Genomic DNA, 21564 nt, shown 5'->3' on the forward strand with positions numbered 1-21564 from the left:
TCTTGGTGTTCTTCTTCTTCTTCTTCTTCTGTGTCTACTCTTGGGTTTGTGTCTTCTATTTCTCTTCCTTGTATCTGTGTCTCTTCTGAATTTCTTGTTGAGCTGCTTGCCTCAGTTTGTTGGGTGGTTTTTTTTCATGGCTTCTTGTTGTTGGTCCTCTTCTTCTGGGCTAGTTATCTGTTGGGCTTCCTGTTGCTGTTTTTCTTTCTTATTTCTCCCTTTCCCGTTGCTTTCCTCTTCTTCCAACTGAGAGCCCTGGTGTCGGGCTTCTCTCAGCTGGTCGTGCTGTGTAAGTTAACTCCACAGCTGTCCCCCCCCCCCCCCCCCCCCCCCCCCGTCAGTGCTTTCCTTTTCCTTGTGTGCATTGCGCACTTATGTTTGGCTCAGTGAGCCATTTTTGCAGTCCTGCGGTTGGGAGGTCGCAACCCTGCGGGGTCTCCACTAACCTCAGGGAGCAGGCTCCTCTGTCCATGGCGGGTCCCTGCCTCTTCATGGAGGTCAGGCCTTCACCTTTCTCTTCCAGCGTCTCCTTCTTTTTTTCCCGTTGTTTTTGGTTTTTCCTTCTAAGGTGCCATTTTCTTTCTTTTCTCCACACCTTTATCTTTTATTTGTTGTGTTTTTGTGTTTCTTGAGCTTTGTGTTTTCTTCACTTTCTTTCATCTTTTCTGGAGAGGGCTGGTATTCTCCTACCGGCCACTACTCCATCATGTGACTCCTCCCGGCTTCAGACTTCCTGTTTGTGGTGAAGGCTTGGATCTGGAGCTCAGGATGCTGGTGAATCGAACTGGAGTCTGTACAGCTGCAGAGGCTACAGATCGCTGGAGGCAAATCCACAGACAAGTCTGAAAGGACTCTCTTTTGCTTCACTTTCTCCTATTGCAGCGGTGGACAAACTTGCCTGAGGTAAGAGCCACATACATAAACTTCAGATGTTTGAGAGCTGAAAGATATGAAAAAATATCACATACATGTTTTAACTCTTACATGCAGATTTTGATACAAACATTTTATATAAATATTAAGAAATATGTATGTTATAATATTTATTCATGTATGTTGTTTTTCAACTGCTAATTTGTATTGGTTTCAATAATCCAATACAAATACACGTATACTCGTGTATTAGTCGAATTTTGTGGAATAAATTTTAGTGTAAAATTTTGGGTTGGGGCAGTTGATTATTACACACATACAACTTTTGACCAGGGTAAGTACCTGAGTTGCTTGAGGCATCAGGAGCTCAGATGGGTGACTGGTCAGGACTGGGTAGTAAGTCCATGTTCGAGATGTCAGGAGCTCTGATTAGTGGGCATGTGGCCAGGGCCTGAGCAAAAGTCTGCAGTCAGAACCTCTGGAGTTCAGATGGGTGGGGAACCAGGGCATCGGGAGTTTGGATGGGAGGGCAGATGGGGTGTCAGGAGCTCTGGAGCTCTGGAGGATGCGTGCCTGGAGTATCAGGAACTTGGATGGGAGAGCAGCTTGGATCACACTTACACACCGCTGATTCCACTGGCCACAACACAGCAACATGTGCCACAATCTCACATTCGCAAATGATATGCACTAACACTACACAGCCAAAATATCTTTCCAAGACGCACATTCATATTAAAGAGGTGCATGTGGCTTGCGAGCAGCACTTTGGCCACTCCTGTCCTATTAAGGGTGTCAGACAATTCTCATAGTGACTCTTTGTTTGCCATACAGCAGACAAAAGTTAAAATATATCATGAATGTTACATTTTTAATGTATTATGACATGACAATAAAAGGTACCTTGAAACCTTGTCCTGCTGAGTTTGTTCATTGTTCTGGTCTTTTGTTCCAAATTCCAGCATCCACAGTGTCTTTATATTCATGTGCATCAAGATGGAGAGTCCTTACATTTGTAAATTTGCCTTTAACAGGAAATCCAACTAAATAATATTTATTTTGAACATATGCAATAAAAATATTCAATTTAAACTGAGGCAAACCTGATATTTATCAGTTATTATACATGAAACTTTAGGATGAAGAATTGATAATTGAGTAATGTAATGCTAAACTACACAGTTGATAGTTTATGCATGTGAACTGAGTACATGATCAGTGTTGGCTTTCAGCATTCCATCTGGACATGTATGAAAATGCCCCTTTGAATGTGTATTTTCTTCAGCATCATTTGTTGCTATCAGTTCTGTCAATTATCAATTTATTTTGCCAGCCAAAATTATGCCTATACTTTCCACATCATTCCTTCTTAAGATGTTATGTCTACTTATCAATTCATTTATCACAAGAAAACTCTGCAGATGCTAGAATCTTGAGTAAATATTGAAAGCTGAAGGGATTGAGCAGGTCAAACAGTGTCCATGTTGACGAATGGGCAAGTCATTGTTTCGGGTCAGAGTCGTTCTGAAGACCTGGTGAAGGGTAGAGATCTGAAAAGTTGACTGCCGATTTCACTTCATGGAAGCTGTCTGACCTGTTCAGTCCCTTCAGTGTCTCTTCATTTCCTCATATTTTACAAGTTCTGAAGTTTACTTTCATTGAAGTCAAGATGGACAACATTGAGGCAAAATCTTTCTCACTGCTGTAAAACTTTCTGGATTGACTTTGGCTTGCATTGGTAATGTACAGAAGTTAAATGAGCAGAGTTAAAATTACCATTCTGTTGAAATGGTATATCTTTATTGGGTATTTTACAGGTCAATTACTTTTATTGACACTTGGTATTGACTATTTTGAATGAGCAGCAATTTTAAATATTGAAGGACAATTATTTCAATATCCGTGTAAAAATGTCAATGCTCAGTCTTTTTGGTTTGCAGAAAAATTACATGAATGTTTCATTTTTATTTAATAGATCATTACAGACAGATTTAGCAGTTTGCCTTTGATAATTTGACTCATTGAATTCAGAACTCGTCTTCTGAAGAAATAGCTGTTTGGTATTTCTGCCAGTGGTTGTGTTCACCTGTGCTGGCCCCTAACTCAATCCAGCTCACTGAAACTCTATTTGCAAAATCAGTGAGCTTTTGTAACAAATAAATAACTTCTGACCTATTCAGACACAGCAGGCAAAATCACAGTTGAAAATACCTCACTGGAGGAGTCCTCTATCCAATCACATCACAGTCCACTATATATGAGTCCCCTATATCCCCAATCACACCCCAGAACCTGATAAGGAAGTTGGGCCTGCTGGGACTAAACAGCTCTAACTGCATTTGGATTCTCGATTTCCTGACAGGGAGACCTCAAGCAGTCCGGATCAGAAACAGCATCTCCAAGACTATCACACTGAGCACGGGGCACCCCCAGGCCTGTGTGCTTAGTCCACTGCTCTTTACTTTGCTGACCCACGATTGTGCAGCCAAACACAGCTTGAACCACATCATCAAGTTTGCTGATGACTCGACAGTAAGAATGAAGAGGCAGCATACAGAGATGAAGTGCAGACACTAACAAACTGGTACAGAGCAAACAACCTGTATCTGAATGTTAAAAAAAAACCCAAAATAGATGGTTATCAACTTTAGGAGGGCCCAGATAGATCATGTTCCCATGACCATTGAAGACTGGACTGTTGAGGCCATCGAAAGTATCAAGTTCCTCAGTGTGAGGAACCTCACCTGGTCCCTTAACACCAGCTCCATAGCCAAGAAAGTCCAGCATCACCTCTACCTCCTGTGAAGGCTGAGAAAAATCCATCTCCCACCCTCCATTCCCACCATATTCTACAGAGGACGTTCTGAGAACATCCTATGCAATTGTATCACCACCTCATTTGGAAGCTGTACCAACTCGGACTGTAAGACCTGAAGAGGATAGTGAACTCAATGGAAAAGACCACTGGGGAACCTCTTCCTAGCATGGAGGAGATCTACTACACTTGATGAAGGCAAAAAGCAGCAAACATAGTGAAAGACTCCACACATTCCTTCTGCCATCTGGCAGAGGGCACCAAAGCACGTGGGCCCTTACACTCAGCGTGGGAAACATGTTTTTTCCTCATGCCTTCAGGCCCCTGAACTCCCAGTACAAATGTTTATCATGTGCCATAGACTTTCAGTGTATAGTCTAAATATCTTAATATTTCAACGTGTTTAACTGCTTTCCTAACTTATATCTTTGTAAATATGCCTCATGGTCCTGGAGATACGCTATCTCATCCTACCGTGCAAGCATGGAATGAATGAAAAATAAAACTGTTTTGATTTGACGTGACTATTGATTGAACTCCTTGAAAGCAGTAAGAATCTGGTAAGTTCACAAGTAGAATGATATTGACCAAGAAACCAGGACATGCAACAGAAAATGCATCAAAATTTTCAAAGCAACACATACAAATACCACACAGACTCATTTTCTATTGGATGTCAGCCTTTGATTTGTGAACAGGTCAACCTGACCTGATAGTCTTGAAGGAAGTGTTGTCTAAAATAGGATTACAATTCCTTGACCTCGAATGCTAGAGAAATTTGCTACACTAGAAAGAGGATAAGATGAAACCAGGTTTTGAATATGGTAAGAAATCATTTTAAGATGATCTGTCTTTCAGTATCTTTTTAAAAATATTAGAGAAACAACATGGTAATAGGCCCGTGAGCCAGCGCCGCCCAACTGCACACATCTAACCAATGAACCTACTAACCCCATGCATCTATGGAACGTGGGAGGAAATCAAATCTCCTGGAGGAATCCCATGCAGTCACAGGGAGAACATTGGAGGTCCTTACAGACCGTGACGGATTTGAATCTGGGCAGTAGGCGCTGTAATAGCATTGGGCAAACCACCACACTAACTGTGCTACTCTAAATGATGCAGAAAATTAGATATGAATCCAAGGATAAAGCAAACTCTTTCTGTTTGGTTCACTTTTGAGACTATGTAAAAAAAATAAACTCAGTTGTGCTGCTGCACAGGCCAAATGTGTAGCTCATTGAATATGGGCAAAGTATCAAGCAATAACATCAACGTACATCTGGCTCTATGGCTGCTTGTTTGATTTACTGCTGATGCCTGCTGCACACTATTGTGCCCCTGCTGTTCCAAGGGCTGCTGCTTTTCTCTATGGCTTTATTTTAAAGTTGTTATTGGCACATGCAATAAGCCTTTGCATGTGTTGTAGAACAACACTTTGGAAGAATCCTCGCCATTTTTGGATTCTGGTTTGTGAATCTACATGATGCCAATTGTACATGTTCTAGAAAACATTTTCTAAAATTATGCTTTCTTTTCGCTCCCTTCTCTCGGATATATATAATCTGGACTCCTTGGAACTATACATAAGATTCAGACAAAAATTAAGTACAATTTGCAAATCAAAATTAAGGTAAATTCATACAAGGTTGTGGTCTAGGAATACAGGCATGATATACTCTTAGAAAAGTGGTACTCTGTTAAGTCTGAAGAGTAGATAGTTCTTGACGTTGATCAGATTGTATTGCTGGGATGATGCTTCTGCAGCCATGTAGGAACACTGCAGGTGTTCTTTCTTGACCTTGTGGATGAGAGGACTTGTTCAACAGCAAGATAGACTGCAGGTTGTTATTATCTAAAGGGATCACAGACTAATTGCAGGCTACAGTGTTAAATAGGAAAGTCCGCAGATGCTGGGGTCAAATGAAATACACAAACGTGCAAGAGAAACTCAGCTGGTCACGCAGCGTCCATAAGAAGTAAAGGTTAACCAACGTTTTGGGCATTCATCAGCTATAAGCAAAAAAAGGCAGGCCCCTGATGAAAAAGGTAGAGAGAAGGGAAGCAAAAGAGGAAGGGAATGGACATGGAAAGGAGTACAGGCTAGAGGTAGATACAGCTTGGAGGGTAGGCAAGAAAGTCGACAGATACTGGTGTATATCCTTTTGGAGGTAATGAGACCAGAACTGCACACAGAACTCTGTGTGTGACCTCACCAGTGTCGTCTACAGTTGGAGCAGAATACCCCTGCTCTTAAATTCAATCCCTCTGGCAATGAAGACCAACGTCCCATTTTTCTGCTTGATTACCAACTGCACCAACAAACAACATTTTTTGGTGATTCATACACAAGCATTCCCAAACTCTGTGCACAACAGCATGCTGTAACTTTCATTGTTTAAATAATCGTTCAATTTCCTATGTTTCTTTTCAAACTGAATAACCTCATGTTTACTGTCATTGAACTCGTAGTGGAAAACTCAAAACCTATCAATAATTATTAAACCAATCTCTATCACTAGAAAGGAGTGAAATACAAAAGTCTGCAGATGCTGAGATTGTAATAAAAATACTTGGGTGAAAAATGCTGGACCAACTTCGCCAGTCCCTCAGTGTCCATAGGAGGACTCCTCCAGAATTTCTGTGTGTTTTTACTCTATCACTAGACACAACATACTTGGAGTTAAATTCATGGGTTAAAGGCCAGCAATTGTCCTATATGTAATGTCTACATCCTACAGTTTAAAAGGGATAAGGATGAGGAATGCACTGGTTGTGATATATCAGAATTTCATAGGATCTGGAGAGGTCCGGTGTATTAGAAAATTGCAAAAGTAACTGTTCAAGAAGTAAGGAATACAGAAAGTCAGTAAACAGTGGCCAATTTGCCTAACTGTGAATATACTGGAAATGACTTAGCAGGTAAAAGTAGGACATCTGTAAATTAGTAAGGCAATGAAGAAGAGACAACATGATTTTATGAAAGGCAAATTGTAATTGACAAATTTGCTATTTTTCTTTGAGAATATAATAAATAAAGAGGAATCTGTAGATGCAGGTAATTTAGATTTCCAGCAGATATAGCATAAAGCGCAACATGAAGAAGACACAGCGTTCGGGATAATATATTGCCATGGCAAAATGCGTAACTTAAAGAAAACTAGAGTCTGAATTCAGAAGGTTGGCTTCTGGTCTATCACAGGAATCTGTACTGGGAAGCTTCAACATTGATGAATAAAGGAACCATTGGAAACAAACTGTCCTTGAAGAGCTGGTTTTCAGACATTTGTACCTTCTGCACGAACATAGCAGTGAAAAGGGGTTATAACCAGTGTGATGGATGAATACATGCTAAATAGTAGTCTCTAGCTTGAGAGGAAGCAATGTGTTGAAAACCCAATATCAAGAAAATAGCCAGTGTGTGGAAATACATGTCAATATTGCACAGATCTTTGTTTAGAAGGTGCTTGTTTCTGCTTTGTTAAATAGTTATAGAGAACAGAATTCCATGAATTTTTTAATCATTCAAATACTTTATAAATAAGGTTTCTTTGAAATGAATGGCAAGATACTCTTGCCATGACATGCATGGTGGTAAATATCCACATAGCACCGACAGCTCACTTATTTTTCCTCTGAAAGTGGGCCAAATTGGTTGGTGAATCCACAAGGAACTGCTGGCTGTATCCTCCTTGGGGGCAAGTTCACCTCTGACTTTTATGGGCGTGCACTGATAGGTGGAAAATGGAGATAAGAGTAGAACAGTGATGTGCCAAGAAAAGGCTGTACATACACCTTGACATATGAGGAGGCTGATGTAGATAAAGTGCCCCCATACATTTGAAAGGGCCTGAAAACCTTTATTGGAATGGTAAGTATTGGTAAGTTGTTTCCTATTTCTACCTTCTTCGAATATTTGTAATTCTACTTTTTAATTAAATGCATTTTTATATGCTTTTAAATGTTATCTTTTAAATTAAAAATACATGCTTCAACTGTCTCTGAGCAACATGTCAAAAGGGTATTAGAACAGTTGAAGGGCAGAGCCTTCAGTTCTGTTGCCTGAAGTCTGGTTATTGTTTGCAGACCACTCCACTTGTCAGAGAATATTCAATGTGAAGAATCAGGCAGCTTGCTACTCTGTAGCCATGAGAGACTGGTGGGGGCTGCACACTGTGGCAGGTAAGTTTAGGCAGCAGGTCAGATCCAGTATGATTTATTTGTTTGATGTAACCAACCCGAGAAAGTCTAGAGACCACTCTTTTGTTTGAATTAGAATTCTTGAAAGCTGATAAGGATTAGCATTCCCCCAAATCAATAATATCAATTACAGAACAACATTTAAATCTAATCTAACATGCAATAACTCAAATCATCAAGCTTCTTAGTCTTACAATAAAGCTAAGTTGGAATATTTGCTTTAGCTATGAACTTTAAACTCTTGTATAAGGCTCAATTCTATATTCATTCAAGGTAAATGTAGGTGGGTCATCCAGCACATGCAATGTTGGTTTCTATAAAAGCAAGAAAGAACTTACATTTTACATTGCAGTTTGAATCATTTCTGGATATTGCTTAAATATAAATTGAGGTTTTGTTACCATAGTGACATATGAGAATGTAGAAACCAAGCAGCATCTGATGAAGTCTTTACAAACAGTAATCACTGGATTTTATATTGGTTAGCGGCATGGTTAGCATTGGGAATAGCGCAATGCTGTTACAGCACCAGCGAAGGAGGAGGTTTAAAACCGACACTGTCCGTAAGAAGTTTGTATATTCTCCACGTGTCTGCATGGGTTCCTCTGGTTTTCTCCCACCCTTCAAATAAAAGCTACTGGGGGTGTCGGCCAATTGGGTGTAATTGGGCAGCATGGGCTCATGGGCCGAAAGGGCCTGTTACCTGTGCTGTATGCCCCAAAAAAAATTAAACAAAGGATAACTATTGACCAGGAAGCCAGGAATTTTCCCCACATTTCTTTGAATTAGTCTTTATTTATCTGAAAGAAAAAATGGCACTTGTTTTAGTATCTTATTTGAAAGATGCCATCTCTGAGAGTGTTACAGTAAATTGTCATCTATTTTATAATTTCAAGTTTTCTGAGTGGCAGCATATTCCACAATCCTCTGATTTAAATGATTATTCTGGCACTTTGGGGTAGTGATTTAGATGCCAATGCCAAATTAAGCAGTATATAAAAATAGAAAAACTCTATTTATTCTAAATTTTATTGCATTTATGCAAACATATATTTCAATGTCATAGGGTAACAAATCGATAACAAGCTCATAAAATACAAAGACCAAAGTCAAATTTTTGTAATCCTGCTTTCATATTTGCTTGAATGATTCATTTATAGTGTACAAACATCTTATATATTTAAAGAAATTCTGCAGAAATGGATGAGAGTGATTGCCATAAGATGTGGATATTAAAGTGAGAAGCAGCCGAAAGATTAAAAACCAAGGGAGAAATAACAAAACGAAAAAGGAAGTTGCTTACCAAGAATGACATTATCATGATGGTTGGAAGTTCTACAGTACTTCCCAAAGAAGAAATACTTTGTGCAATTAATATGGTGAGTGTGTTTATACTTTTCTCTGAACAAATAGTTGCCTTGAATTAACAAAGAAAATGAAGCAGATCTATTGTGAGATTACATGAGTCCAAAGTGCTTTGAGCGATACAGAAATGCCAAGATTTATCAACAGTTTGGAATGTTTAAATGATAAATTAATAACAATTGTTGGAATGCATTTTATATTTTGTGATGGTTGCCTATTAGTATGATTTTAATACAACGCTATATTGATGGGTTAAAAAGCCAAAATCTGCTGGAACTGAAATGTGATAATGACAGAAAATACTGCAGATGGTCAACTGGTCAGTCAACAATATGGAGAGAAACGCAGAGAAAATGTTTCATCAGGAGTATTGAAGCATTTTATGCCTTTATGTGTAAATCCTGCATCTGAGAACCAGCAAAGAGGCAGAGGAAACCAGTTCTGAGTAAAATTGTTGCTGCTTTTTGTATTAAGAATTGATAAATTATAATATGTCAATTATCTCATGTTGGAACTATCTTTATGACTATTGCTTCAGAATGGTCGTAATAAATCATTTGAGATTGTTTCATGAAACAGCTGTAAGCAGTTAAATTCAAGTTGAGGCAGAATATAGGAGCTAAATTAATGAAATACTGCTAAGTATTGGTTTTGTTTGTGGAAACTGTAAAATTATTTTGCATGGAATAATATACCAATAAGTTCTAATATATATTTCACAGAGTTACTCAGATGTAAACAGAAGTAAAATTTTATAGGTGTATGTTAGAACAATATTATTATGTCATCCAACTAAATAATTTACAGACAATATGCATATAGGTAACAAGAATTATTTTAACCCTTGTCTGTCAGTGAAGCAGTGTGAGAGTTAAAACAAAAACAATGTCACAGCTAATATCCAGGCCAGGTCTGATAGGTGACAAATAACATTCATACCACACAAGTTCCAGAAAATCATGTTAACCAACAGGAGAAAATCCAGCTATCACCCATGACATTCAATTGCAATCCTCAATATCAATCTCCTTGCGGATTACAATTGAACAAATATAATCATATGCACAAGGTGCTACAAGAGCAGCTCAGAAGCTAGTAATATTGTGGTGAATAACTCACCCCCTCATTCCCCAAATTTTGTCCAACATCAACAAGACTCAAGTCAGAAGTGAGGTGGAATATAGGCCACTTGCCTGGATGAGTGCAGCTTCAACAACTAGGAAGCACAACATCGTATGACGACATAGCAGCCTGATGGATATGTACAACGACTCACTTACTCCACTACCCATGGACATTAGCAGCAGTTTGTACCATCTACAGGATGCACTTCACCTTCAAAACCCACACACAGCTTGATGGACATGGGCTACAAAAGCATGGGATCAATCTTGAAGTTGCCATCAAGCCACCTTGTCTTGGAAATATATTGATGTTCCTTTTCATTGTCCTGTCAAAATCCCAGATCTCTCTCCTGAACAGCATTGTGAGTTGACCCACACTTCTAGGAATGCAGCAATTCAAGAAGGCCACCTTCTCAAAGGGAATTAGGGATGGACTATTAAGTAGTGGCTGTCTGCAAAGCCCACATGTCTTGAATGAATTAAAAAAAATTCTAGTCATCAAAGCTAAATGTGATGTTCAGTCCTATTTTAAGCTTATTGCTACAATTATGTAGTCATGGGCCATTTGGAAACAATTTAATTTTATGAGAGAATTTCACTCACAAGCAGAGACAGATAAATTATGGTAGAATATTATTAATCTTAAGATTTTTATGGAGGAATGGAGTCAATTCATCAAATAGATACAATCTCTTCTTTCTTTGGCTTGGCTTCGCGGACGAAGATTTATGGAGGGGGTAAAAAGTCCACGTCAGCTGCAGGCTCGTTTGTGGCTGACCAGTCCGATGCGGGACAGGCAGACACGATTGCAGCGGTTGCAAGGGAAAATTGGTTGGTTGGGGTTGGGTGTTGGGTTTTTCCTCCTTTGCCTTTTGTCAGTGAGGTGGGCTCTGCGGTCTTCTTCAAAGGAGGTTGCTGCCCGCCAAACTGTGAGGCGCCAAGATGCACGGTTTGAGGCGTTATCAGCCCACTGGCGGTGGTCAATGTGGCAGGCACCAAGAGATTTCTTTAGGCAGTCCTTGTACCTTTTCTTTGGTGCACCTCTGTCACGGTGGCCAGTGGAGAGCTCGCCATATAATACGATCTTGGGAAGGCGATGGTCCTCCATTCTGGAGACGTGACCCATCCAGCGCAGCTGGATCTTCAGCAGCGTGGACTCGATGCTGTCGACCTCTGCCATCTCGAGTACCTCGACGTTAGGGGTGTGAGCGCTCCAATGGATGTTGAGGATGGAGCGGAGACAACGCTGGTGGAAGCGTTCCACCACCACCAGATACAATCTATACTTCCAATGATAACATTGGAAATATTCTTTAATTGACAGAATATGACAATTGCTATATTCCGCAGTATCCGAGATGATGGAACTGGGAGACCTATGTTTAAATTTGAAGATTATCCTAAAATAGAAGGCTTAAAACTTAGATTTCAATAGGAAGTACAAATTAGTTATAATCTGATTGAACAGTGGCATAAACTCCAGGACCAGAAGAACTTGAAAGACAGGAAAGATTTAAGATGAATGTTTGTTTTACTTAAGCAGCAGATTACATTTGATATTGCCATTGTAGTACAACATGCATTCCCACAAATGAAAAACATTTCACGTTGCCATTTCCTGGTTGTGTAATTTTTAACACTATGCAGATGGCAGAGGTCGACAGCATCGAGTCCACGCTGCTGAAGATCCAGCTGCGCTGGGTGGGTCACGTCTCCAGAATGGAGGACCATCGCCTTCCCAAGATCGAGTTATATGGCGAGCTCTCCACTGGCCACCGTGACAGAGGTGCACCAAAGAAAAGGTACAAGGACTGCCTAAAGAAATCTCTTGGTGCCTGCCACATTGACCACCACCAGTGGGCTGATAACGCCTCAAACCGTGCATCTTGGCGCCTCACAGTTTGGCGGGCAGCAACCTCCTTTGAAGAAGACCGCAGAGCCCACCTCACTGACAAAAGGCAAAGGAGGAAAAACCCAACACCCAACCCCAACCAACCAATTTTCCCCTGCAGCCGCTGCAACCGTGTTTGCCTGTCCCGCATCGGACTTGTCAGCCACAAACGAGCCTGCAGCTGACGTGGACTTTTTACCCCCTCCATAAATCTTCATCCGCGAAGCCAAGCCAAAGAGAAGAAGAATTTTTAACACTATGCCTATATAGTACATTGAAAATAAATTACCCGTGCATGAAAGCTGCCAGCACCTTAATGCATCCTGAGAACAAGGAACCAGTGTAGGTCACTTAACCCCCCAACCCCCACCAAGCTTGTTCTGCCTCATTCAGATTGTGGTTGGTGCTGTAGTTCAATCCCACTTACATCTGTTGAGAGCTTTATTTCACAATTTATTCCAGGAGTCGCCATGAGCAGTTGACGGCAACAGGAGGGCTTGTCAGAATGGCTCAACTCGTCTTCTAGACAGGCTCCTGGACAGTCCAAGAGGCTGTCTGAGGAGGGGAAAGTAAAAGAAAAAGGAGGAGGAAGACCAAGGACAAAGTCCAGAGGGAATGTTAGAAGAAGAAGTAAGAAAGAAAATTAAAACTATCCCTAAAGTTCAAGAGACATTGATTATGATTATGGAAGAATTAAAGTTAATAAGATGTGATATTAAGAGATCAGAGTGTGTGAAATTGTTAAAGAGATGCAGAAAAAGCATCAGGAAGTGGAATAAAAAATTCAAAGCATTAATTTGGAAAATCAATTTCTTCAAGAAAAAAATAGACAAAGTGAATGAAGGATTAGAGGAAATGTTGGTGATGACTAAACAATTATCTGAAAAAGTGGACTCATTAGAAAATTTCAGTCAAAGAACTAAAGTTAAGATTATTGGTTTGAAAGATGGAGATGACATTATTCAATTTTTACAACATTGGATTCCTCAGACTTTTGGTCAAGAGCATTTTCAAGAGGATATTGAGATTGAGCAAGCTCATAGAGCTCTTAGACCTAAACCTCAACCGGATCAAAAACTGAGGCCCATTTTCATTAAATGTCTTCGTTATCAAGTGAGGGAAAAGGCTTTGGAATTAGCAGCCAAACAGGCTAAAGAAAGAAAATAGCCGTTGGAATTTGGAGGAAACAAAATTTTCTTTTATCCAGATATAAATTTTGAATTATTGAAGAGTTTTAATCCAGTTAAAAAGAAGGGATACACTTTTATTCTGTGTTACTCTGCGACTTAGAAAGTATTTCTTCAAGGAGGGGCAAGTAGATTTTTTATGGATCCAGAACATGGTCAAGAGTATGTGTAAGGTCTATAGGACTTGTGTCAAGCGCTGACCCAAAGAGTGGATACTTGAAGTGGAAAGCTATGTTTTTGTGGTGAAAGAAGTCTGGAAGCAGTTTGAAATATTGCAGAGATGAATTTAATATACTTGGAGGAGTTGGAGGCATGCTGACTTGTTCCTGCCAAACCATGGATGTTATTTTGCGGCTTTAGTCACAATTTGAAAAATGAAGGGTGGTATCATTATTAGGGAGCTTTATGACAATGCTCGAGAGGCGGGGTTCTTTTCTCTCCTTTCTTTTCTTTCTTTCAACTATATAATCAAGTGCCTTACTGGATTTAACGTTTATTTTGTATTTAAGAGATTGCTGAAGAGCTGGGAACTGATGAAGGGGAATTATGAAAAAGGGGAAAATTTAAAAGATTTTTACATTTTTATAATGAGTAAAGGATTAAAATTTAAGAGTTTTAATGTAAATGGGCTTCAAAACCCTATAAAGAGAAAGTAGATATTGCTTTTTAAAAAGAAACACATTTAATTGAAAAAGAACACCAAAAATTAAAAAAAGAACTGGGTTGGAATAGTAGCACCATTGCATTTTAATACAAAACCTAGAGGAGTAGCAATTTTGATAAATAAAACTCTTTCAATTAAAATATATAATTCAATTTTAGACCAATTTGATCGGTTTGTTTTAATAAATTGCATTTTTTATTCTGAACAATGGACATTAATGAATATTTGTTCTCCAAATGTGGATAATGGTAAATTTATTCAAGAAAATTTTCTAAATATGAGGGAGGCTAATGGACATATTTTAGTAGGTGAAGACTTCACCTCTTCACCTTGTGATAGATCTACAAAGAGAGTGTTAAAATCCAAGGCAGCAAAAATAACTTTGTCATTAATGCAAGACAAATTTGATTGATATTTGGAAATAGATATATCCTAGAGAAATGGATTATTCATTTTATTCTAACAGACATGATTCACATTCCAGAATTGATACGTTTTTGTTATCAACGAGATTGCAAGGTAGGGAATAGCAGGTTAAATATAAAGCAAGGCTTATATCAGATAATTCTCCTTTGTTTTTAACATTAGATTTAGAAGATAAACAGAATACAAGTTTTAGATGGAGGTTTAACAGTATGTTGTTGAAAAAGAAAGATTTTGTCAGTTTATTGAAAATCAGATAAAGAAATTTTTGGATATTAATGCTGATGCTATGGAAAATAAATTTGTTCTCTGGGATGCAATGAAGACATTGTAAATTTTTTTACCTAGACTAATCAACAAGGACCAAATGGGATTTATAAAAAGAGAAAATCACCAGACAATGTAACTAGTTTAATTAGTTTAATTCATATAGCCCAAAAGCAGTTGCAGTTGCTCTGGATTCAGAAAAGTTGTTTGATAGAGTAGAATGGGACTTTCTCTTTAAGACACTTGATAAATTTGATTTAGGGCACACATTTATAAATTGGGTAAAAACATTGTATATTGATTCAAGAGCAAGAGTAGTAATGAGTGGACTTATGTCTGATTATATTAAATTAACAGGATCAACAAGACTAGATTGTCCATTATCGCCAGCTCTTTTTGTATTAGTAATTGAACCATTAGCTGAACTTATTTGAACAGATTTAGATATTAAAATAAAATTAGTTATTTGCAGATGATGTGATTATTTATTTGACAGATCTGGTTAATTTATTAGATAAATTAAATATGCAATTAGAACAATATGGAGCAGTCTCAGGATATAAAGTCAATTGGGACAAAAGTGAAATAATGCCATTGAGTTTAGGTGATTATATTCAATGTAGAAAATAAACAAAATTTAAATGGCTGGAAAGTAGGATAAAATATTTGGGAATCTGAATTGACAATCAGTTAGAGAATCATGTTTAAATTAATTATGGGCCATTGTTTAAGAAAATTGAAGAGGATTAAAAAAAGTGGGATGATTTACCAATTACATTAATTGGTTGAGTAAATTATATTCAAATAAATATTTATTTATATTTATTTCAATCTTTATCCATTGATATTCCTAAAGAGTTTTTTAAGGATTTAAATAAAATTATAAGGAAATATTTATGGAAAGGAAAAATGTCAAGGATTTCTATGGAAAAATTAATGTGGAGATTTGAATCGGGAGGTCTACAACTTACAAATTTTGAATATTATTATAAAGCAGCCCAGTTATGATTTCTTCCTTCTATTTTTGAGGAAGGAGAGAAAGTGGTTTGGTTTAATATAGAAATGAATGAGATCGGTGAAAAATAATCTGAGAAATATTTGTATAAATGAATGAGACATAATAGGTACACCAATATTAAGACATTTGGTACATATGCTGATGGGAGTTAAGGGGTATGGATTAGGGAGGATGCTACTGGTGCAAAATAAATTGATCCAATTTACATTGAATAATATAATTTTTATTAATTGGTCAAAAAAGAATAAATTATATTCAAGACTGTTATCAAGGCAGATATTTAATGACATTTGACCAATTGAAAACTAAATATGGAATACAAAATAATACAATATTTGGATATTATCAACTAAAGGCTTATTTATGAGAAAGATTAACTGCATCTTATATACTGTTAGAGGATGATGAAATAGAAACAATAATATCAAATCCAAATATAAAAATGTTTATGTATTTATTACTTTGGAGGGGAGTAAAGAAGAAAGATTTTTATAAATTGAAATAAAGATGGGAAAAGGAATTGGGTATCGATAGAAATGATATAAATTGGACACAAATATGTTATGATAGTATGAAATATACAATAAATGATAGATATAGAATGGTAATGTATAATTTTATACATCAGTTATTCATTACACCACAAAAGCTTAATAGACTGAAGTTAGATATTTCAGATAAGTGTTTTCAATGTAAGCAAGATATAGGTACTTTTTTACATTCTACATGGACATGCCCCAAATTTAATTCTTTTTGGACTAATTTTATAGATTTTCTCCAATGGGTTAAACTCTCAAGAAATCCTATGTTGTTTCTTTTGTGGGATGTATCACGGAATAATCCAGATTTTAAATTGGATTGGTTTCAAAAGGAATTTTTAAAAAATTGTGCTTGCAGTTGTTGAAAAATGTATAGCTGTTTCATGGAAATTAGATACGGATTTGGTATTAGATAGATGGCATGGTGAAATGTAAAGTTGTATACCTTTGGAAGAGATTACATATAATTTAAAGAACAATTGTGATAACTTTTTGAGAATTTTGTTTCCATATATGCAAAAGATTGGCCTTATAACTTTATAAGTAATTACATTATGTTAATTGGTAGAATATAGTGGAAACTTTGTCACTCCCCGGTCTCACCTTAATATTTCATTTTATTATTTTTGCTAGATATTATAGATTTTGACCAAGTGTTATACGTTACAAAGTAGTGTTTTATTTTGTTGTATACTTTATATTTAACAGATATATTGATAGTTGTAAATGTTAAACTAATTAGGTCATAATTTAGTTATAAGATAATATCCAGTTTTAACACTAGTTTATTTTCTTTCTTTCTTGTTGATCTATCTTCTTTTCCTTTTCTTTTTCTTTCCTTGGGGGTTTTTCTGTATGGAAGGGGGTGGGCGTGGGGGAAGAAAAAAATATTTAAATAGCATGTATTGATTTTGATATATGGTAATTTTGGCTCTATATGTAATTACATGTGCTAATAAAATAAAATTTGGAGAAAAAAAGCAATAAATGCTGGCCTACCATCCTTTTCATCAGTGTAGTTTTTTTTTTGCTTCCACATATCCCGCTGCACTCAGGAAACCTGGCTGATGGAAAATACAAAACATTTTAAACAACTTTGCTACATAATTTATCCTTTATTAGAAATCACTTCTTGTTTTATTGATTTAACGAGGACCAGAGCAAATTACAGTAAGATCTTCTGTATTTGTCATACTTTTTGGGGCCTTCATGTAAACTCAGCATTTAAAACCAATCATAGAAGTGAACCAGCATTGGAGCTAATGAAACAAATTACTGTGCTTCAAGTGTTGGCTAAAATAACTTGTTTGATTTAGTATAACGATAGCATGAGAAATATTAATAATTTTTATAATGTTGTCTGTAGAATTAAATTATTAATCTAGGCCTCACAGTAATGATGCAATACAATGAGGAGCGTCATCTAGGTAAGCAAGAATTAATTCTTGACTAATAGACTTATTTTGAATTTCCAGAAAAATTAAATTAATTCCTGTATGATTCCTGCATTATACAGCAGTGTTTCTTGGAATAAATGTGTGGTGCTTTGAAGAGGAATTCAATAATAGTTTCCTAAATTCACTGGTGCTTTGAAGAATAGATGGTAATCTCAATATATAATTAAGACAAGCTCTTGATTCTACTCCACTATAGCTGATCATGCATCTTGTCCATTTTGTTGTCCAATATCTACACCCTCTAATTCCCTCAATTTTCAAAATGTTATCAATCTTTCCATAAAAGCTGTTCAATGCCCACATCTATTGATGGCCACCAGACATACATGTGCATTAGGGACTTCATTTGGACCATCCCTGGATGATTGTTGTGGAGTTCAGCTAATATGGTTGCTTGCCATTTTTTCAGAATGATTGTTCTTGTTCTCCACAATAAACAACCCTATTCAATTGATATCTTGTTGCATCACATATAATAAGGTTTTAATTCTGGCCTATTCCTTTTGGCTTCAGGCCATCCATTTAACATGAAGTACAGGATCTTTGATTGGGTCGCCTCATTTCATATCTCTTTACTGATAATTGTTGCTGTAATTGGCAAATGTTGAAGTTGGCCTCTGCTGTCCAGTTGATCAATCCTTCTATTTGTTTTGTCTCTGGTAGAGAGACATGGCAGTTTTCCATCCCTGGACTATGTTTTAAATTGTAATCGTATGCTGTGAGCTGCTTTGCCCATCTTTGAATTCTTGTGGCCACTAGTACTGGAATGCCTTTCTTTGGGTTCAAGTTTAAAGGCTTGTTGTCCGTCACGAAGGCAAACTTTCTACCATATAAGTATTGATGAAATCTTTTGACACCAAAAATTATGGCCAGTCCTTCCTTTTCCAGTTTTCCATTCACAGGGTGTTAAAGAGTGAGAAACCTAAGCTACAGGTTGTTCTCCTTTTCCTGTGACCTGTGACAATACTGTTCCAAAACACACTGGTGACGCATTAACCACCAGGGTCACCAAACCTAAGAATTACAGTAATTCCGCACAATTTGTGGGGCAAGGTGCCCAGCGGATGGCTTCAGTATCTGCTGTGTGATACGCTATCAATAACTCCAAAGGCTAGAAGTTACCTGACTGATAGGTTTTTATTACCATAAACAGAAGACATGTCTTATGTTGCTGACCTGAGACCTGAGCTTGCTCTGGAGGAAGGGTTATGGCGTTGCCGTCTTTATTAAGGGAATCAAAGGAGAGAAGCCACAGGTACAATCAGCAAGATGTGAGCCAGCCATGCACATACAAACATGTGGTTTCATTACATTCACACCCTCTTTTAAAAGAAGTCCAGTGGGGTGAAGTGTGTTCCATATCTTTTTATTTTTTTTTTTTTCACACTGTGAACCATATCAATCAAAATATGTACAAACATTTCCCTCTTAAATGTACACAGTGGCATTTTCTCCCCTTTTTTGCCCCCTACCTTCCCTCCCCCCCTTCCCACCCCCTCCAAACCCAATTAACATTCAACATATACAATACATTAAAACCATTAAACAATGTCATCACACTAAGTAGGTTCCATATCCATCACAAATTCAGTCTGTCCAGTGGTCTTGTCTGCTGTTGTGACGGTCATCGCACCAGCTGTGGCTCAGCAGTTGACTCCCGGATGGTCATTGTTGGTGTATGGTTGACTGATGACTGAACTGAGACAGTTGGGGTGGGGGCTTGGCTAGGGTGACATGGTATGTGGTGGATGATCATGGAGAGTGGATATACTGGTTGGTCAGCTGGAGTCCTGGGATCTACAGTGTGTGCCAGCTCCCGGACAGATACAGTGATCTCGCACATATCCTGGTATGCCACATAGGCATATTGGGGATTGGCATGGAGGAGGTGGACCCTCAACCAGTAGGTTGGATTAATTGCTTCTCACGTGCTCAGGAGAAGAACTGGTCCTGGGGATGTAACCAGGATGGCAGTGTGGTCCCTGACATGGACTTCCTGGGAAGGGAAACAACCTTTCATGTGGGGCAGCATTGGGATCTGATTGCGTGAAACTCTTCAGGGAGATCCTCGCCAGTGGTAGAAAAGTAGGCCTTTTGGCCTCAGGGCTAGGAGGGTGGCCTCCCAAATGGTGGCATTCTCCCTTTCCACTTGTCCGTTCCCTCAGGGATTGTAGCTGGTGGTCCTGCTCATAGTGATACCTCTGGCCAGCAGATATTGACACAGCTTATCACTCATGAAGAAGGACCCTCCAGTTGCTATGAATATAGCAGGGGTATCTGAACAGTGTGAAGAGGTTGTGCAAGGCTTTAATGATGGTGGCATGTCTGGGCAGGGAATAGGAAACATGAGTACTCATCAATGATGTTGAGCAAGTACACATTGTGGTTCAAAGAGGGCAGGGGCCCTTTGAAATCCATGCTCAGGTGCTCAAAAGGGTGGGTAGTTTTAATCTGATGTGATCTGCCTGGCTGGTAGAAGGGTGGTTTGCACTCTGCACAGACCTGGCAGTTTCTTGTCATCATCCTGATATCCTCAACAGATTAGGGGAAGTTGTGGGCTTTGACAAAATGGAAGAACCTGGTGACCCTGTGGTGGCAGAGGTCATTGAGGAAGGCTTGTAAATGGTCGATCTGTACACTGGTGCAAGTCCCTCAGGACAGGGCATCTGAAGGCTCATTGAGCTTTCCAGGCTGATACAGGATATCATAGATGTAGGTGAAGAGTTCAATTCTCCACTTCAGAATCTTGTTGTTCTTGATTTTACCCCGCTGCTTGTTATTGGATAGGAAAGTAACTGCACATTAGTCAGTCAGCAGGGTAAATCATTTGCTAGCAAGATAGAGCCTCCAGTGCTATACTGCCTCAACGATGCCTGAACCTCCTTTTCGATGGAGGAGTACCAGATCTTTGGGCCTTGGAGAGTGTGGGAGAAAAATGGTATGGATCTGCCTGTCTGGTTAAGTGTGGCAGCCAGGGAAAAATTGGTCGCACCACTTTCCACATGGAACGGAATGGATTAGTCCACAGTGTGTATGGTGGCCTTGGCAATATCGCCTTTGAGATGATAATTTATTTTTAATCAGGTGATTGTACATCTTTGAAATTCTCTGCTTTTAAAGGTCTTTGGATGCTTTATTGTTGAATATAAGAAAGGAGAAATTGATAGAATTTACAAATGAGAAAAATTAGAGGAAGTGCATATTAGATAGCAGAGCAGGCCATTCACTGGATCAGCCACAGTGGAGCAGCTGCAAGGATCATGTTGCATTTTCCTGCTTTTATTCCTTATGCATATACAGTATTAGCCCAAAGTAATGTTTCCAAGAAAACATTCAAATTCTCTTACTTTTCTAAAGTGGGGCACAATAATCAAAATTGCAACATCCAGTCATTTTCTAATTGTCTGTTAATATCTGGAAATTTTAAAACTGCCAGATGCATTTTGAAAAGAACTAAACCTTTATTATTTGAGATGTTATAATGGAGCTTTTAAATGAATATCCTCTGGATAATTGATACTTTCTGAAAGTAAGAGTGAGCGATATAATGGAAGAATTAGTTCAGAGGCTGACATGCCCAAAAACTATGGAAAATATTTCTTTGCAATGAGAAAAATGGAATCTCATTCCTTTCAAACATGTACCCTTGAATTTTCTTTTATAGTTGTCGTTTTGAGATGAACTTGCAGAATAAAAAAGCTTGGATTGTAAAGGCAGATGGGGAACTTTGAAACATAGATG

At 38.1% G+C, this 21564-nt stretch overlaps 1 long non-coding RNA gene across 1 annotated transcript; it reads left to right on the top strand.

Moving 5' to 3' along the window:
- The first annotated feature begins 396 nt into the window (after positions 1–396).
- Positions 397–13064, top strand: LOC138760124 (uncharacterized). The gene is made up of 4 exons (XR_011355438.1): positions 397–903; positions 7775–7870; positions 9075–9267; positions 12731–13064. It is a non-coding gene; the product is annotated as an uncharacterized lncRNA (long non-coding RNA).
- Positions 13065–21564: the final 8500 nt, after the last annotated feature.

This window comes from Narcine bancroftii, chromosome 4, assembly GCF_036971445.1.
Source record: "Narcine bancroftii isolate sNarBan1 chromosome 4, sNarBan1.hap1, whole genome shotgun sequence".
NCBI lineage: Eukaryota > Metazoa > Chordata > Chondrichthyes > Torpediniformes > Narcinidae > Narcine > Narcine bancroftii.